The following is a 4,099-nucleotide window of genomic DNA, read 5'->3' on the forward strand; positions in this document are numbered from 1 at the left end:
CCCCCGCGGCCCGAGGGTTTGCAGGTGTGACAAGGCTGGCCCCTCTTGGGGTGACTCCGGGAAGTCCCCCTTCTGGCCGTGAGCTTTGATCGCCAACTCCCAGAGCACAGAGAGAGAAATCCTTGAAGAGGCAAAACCAGCTCAGTAGGAGCCAGGCTTGTATCTGTGAAATAGGTGTGTTAGTGANGCCACAGCTGCCAGATCCTCTTCCTGCCTTTCTCTGGGCTTCAGCGCCCGTCCCTCACAGCCCACCCTCGCCTCTTTGCTGTCTTCATTCAGCCGGTATTTATTTGCACTCGTAGGTGCAAGCTGCAGTGCGAGGCTAAGCCCATACTGAGATGCCTCTTCAGGAGAGCCCAGTTGGGTGGTGGAGAAATGACAGCTCGGGTGGCATGTGGCCTGTGTGAGCGGACATGGGGACGGTCCTGGGTATCACGTGTCATGTGCGCAGACATCGAAACAGTCCGGGGTGGCACGAGTCATGTGCACCCCGACACCATGACAGCTCGAGAGGCAGCATACATCCAAAACCAAGGTACCAGGGAACCTTCCTCAAAGAGGTGACACTGTCCATAACCCACTGTTCTCATCTCTAGAAACACAAGCCAGGAGTGTGTCACAAGCCAGCCTGAAGACCCTACCGGAAAGGCAGTGAGGTCCAGGAGACAATGCTAAGGGATGGCCCGAGCTAAGGCCATCACACAAGGGTCCTCAGATGGATGCTGGGCTGCCTGAGAAGAGTTACCTGGAGAGCTTTTTAAAAATCCTGACTTCTGGACCATATGTTCAAAGATCCTAATTCAGTGGGGCTGAGAAGGGGAGGGACTTGGGAACCTGTATTTGTAAAAATGTCCCTGGGTGATCCTGTAAAAAGTGCGGCCCGGTTTGGGAACCACCCCCTCAGTGTCTCCCTTCTTCCAGCAGGCCACCCACTCATGCTGGGAGCACTGCCTCTGGGGGGGGGGGGATTAAGAGTTGCGGCCTCTCCCACTGTGCTGGGCTGGGAGGCCAGCAGGTGGGCAGAAGAGACGAGGGTGGGATGAAGGAGGGAAGCCAGACGGGGTTGGTGGCCTTAGGGTGTGTGGGTGACTCAGCCCCACGCCAGCCCCTGGTGGTGTCAGGTGGCAGCTGCGCTCTTGTTGCCATGACAACCCCTCCCCGGAACGCGGGGAGGCCCGTCCGACGGGTTTGTTTGCGCTCGGAGAAGCTGAGGGAAGAGCCCAAGCCTTAGGGGAGGGCTGAGGCCGTGGTGGGTGGAGAGCAGACCCGGGAGAATGGGCGGCTGTAGAAACCAGCAGCGGGTGGAGGGTACCTGCTTCAAGGGAACAGGTAGATGAAATAAAGGGAGGAACAGGTGTCAGGTGGAAGGGACCGGCGGGGAGGGAGGGGGGAGGATAATGGACTGGGAGGGAGGACGGGTGTGAGAGGGGACAGTGAAGACCAAGGAAGACACAGCAAGGGGATCAAAGGTAAGGGAGATGGGTGGGTGGAGACGGCAGGAGTAGTAAGTGCAAAAGAACTAAGAACCACGCGTGACTCAGGGACAGAGCCAAGTCCTGTGCTTGGGGGAAGGGAAGCTAAGGAATATTCCTGGTTGTATGATGTTTGCTCTCGGTGCTACGCTGGGGACCAGGGGCTTGATGGGGGTGATCTGGATTTCCTGCTCTAGTGTAGCAGTTTAGAAAGAAAGTTGGACTCTTCCCGACAAGCTTCTTTCCTCAGCCTCCTCAGCATCTCCCCTGGCCCTCCCCTGGGCCTCACCTGCCAGGGCCTTAATGCGAGACCTCTCAAAGAGGCGGGCTGAGCTGCTGTCATTGTCCCAGTCCGAGTCGGGCAGGTCCCAGCGGTTGTTGATGTCGCTGTACTGGCCCTGGATCTCCAAGCTGTCGAAGTCTGTGGGTGACAGGGTGCTGCTCATGGTGGTAGGTGGCCTCCCGCTCCTGCAAGGGGGAACGTGGCTGGTGAGGGGCATCTCAGGACCACGGAACCCACTACTCACCATGTCCTTCTCTTCTCTTGCCCTAGATCTGCTCTGCTGTCCTGAGGGCCGAAGGCTGTGGTTGGTTCCTCTGTCAATGAAAATCAGCCCTGGGCGGGAGAGACGGGGAGCCAGGGCGGGGAAGCAGGACAGGAACCAAGAGATGAACATGGAGTGAAACACGATGGCACCCAGAGTGGTGCCGTGGAGAGCAAGGGCTCCAGAGTCTCAGGCCAGAGAGGGACAGGTGGGCAAGGCTGGCGGCTGAAAGTGGCCACGGCTAATAGGGTGGCTCAGCACAGCAGTGTACAAACCAGGGTAATGAAGGGAGCAGGCACGGGACCCCATGGGCAATAATGAGTATAAACTGGAGTTCTTTGATTCCTTGATTCCACAAACTGTTCTGAGCTCCCACTCCACATAAGACGGCCTCCTATACCCAGTGGGTGATTTGAGATGGAAAGACCCTAATCCTGCTCTTGAGCTAAGAGGCATTTATGATACACCGGGAAGACCGTGGTGCACTGTTAGGTAAGTACAGACAAAGTGCCCAGGAGTTCAGAGGAGGACACAGTATGGTTCTCTCCTCTTTGTTTCCTTTTGTTTGTACAGGATATACCTGGATAAGTGTCAGCTGTGATATGTGTCCCTGCTATTTACATGCATCACCCATCACAACCCCCATGGGGCAAGGGTTCATTGTCATCCCCATTCATAGAAGCTGCACGGTGAAAGTTAAGTCATGGTTCAAGGTCACACAGGTGGAAGGAGCAGAGCTGGTTTTTGTTTTTTGTTTTTTTTAAATTTTCTTATTTCTAGGAGAGAGAGAGAGACAGCGTGAGCAGGGGAGGGTCAGAGAGAGAGGGAGACACCAGAATCTGAAACAGGCTCCAGGCTCTGAGCTGTCAGTACAGAGCCTGACGCGGGGCTCGAACCCACGAACCGTGAGATCATGACCTGAGCCGAAGTCGGACGCTTAACCAACTAAGCCACCCAGGCGCTCTGAGCTGGGTTTTAAAGAGAGGTTCTTTCTCACCTTGGGGAACAAGCTCTTAATCACAACATTTACACATTTCTTCAAACTTACTGGAGCCCTTCAGAGCTCTCCATGGGAGAGATCAGCACTCATGGCTCCCTTCTAGGGCCCAGGCTAGGGAAATTAGGACCACATATGCTTGCCAGCACTCCTTGCGACTCTACGTTATGCAAACAAACTCTGTCCTTTTCAAAACTAACAAATGAGCTTCAGATTAGCTGCTAGGGATTTTAAAAAAAACAACAAAAACCTCTACCGTCCAAAGTTCTCGGGGTAATTCAGCATGCAGCAGCCATTCAAGGGAATGGAGGGGGCTGGGTCTGTAACTTTATTAGAACCCCCAATTCTGCATTTCTATTTTTCCTAGTACCTCTCAAACAAAACACATTTTAACCCCTTAGCACTACTTCCTAGGGTCGAGGCTATGGTCTTGGCAGTCTCTGGTTCTGGAAAGGAGGTCGGTCGGGAGAACCTCGTGTGCAGTTTGGGGGAAGGAAGAAGGGATGCGTGGTGAGTTGTGGGAAGATAGGCAGGTGTGTTCCCGTGGGCACACAAAGGCAGAGCTTGGCTTCTGTCATTAACTGGTTCCATGAAGCTGAACCTGAACCTGACCTACACGAAGCCAGGATTGTCTGCTCTTCCCCTTTCTGTGCAAGAGAAAGCAGGCACGAGGATTTCCCTGGGCGTAGCATTAATGAGGTACGAGGGAGCTAAGATCTAAGGTTCCTAGATTCAGTTTTCCATTCCCTGTAATAGGAAAGAGAGCTTAATTTCCACTAGCCTGGGACAACTTTCTCATTCAAAATCCATCATTTCTCCTAATCCCCAACCCAACAGATTCTTTGAATTTGCTCTGTAAATATTTATGTAAAAATAAATTCTAGGGCAGAGTTGAGTCACCCTGAGCAAAGAGTGCTGTGGGCAAGGTGTGACCTGAACCAGAGTCACCTAGTACTGGCAGGTGCTGGAACAGGAAGCAGCTCAAGCCCCAGGACCAGCGCTAATTACATTTCTCTCAGCCCTTCAGATTAAGGCTTCCTCACCTGTAGCCACGCTCACACTTAGCTCCGGGATTGACATTTCAA

Source organism: Crocuta crocuta, unplaced genomic scaffold, assembly GCF_008692635.1.
Source record: "Crocuta crocuta isolate KB4526 unplaced genomic scaffold, BGI_CrCroc_1.0 scaffold647, whole genome shotgun sequence".
NCBI lineage: Eukaryota > Metazoa > Chordata > Mammalia > Carnivora > Hyaenidae > Crocuta > Crocuta crocuta.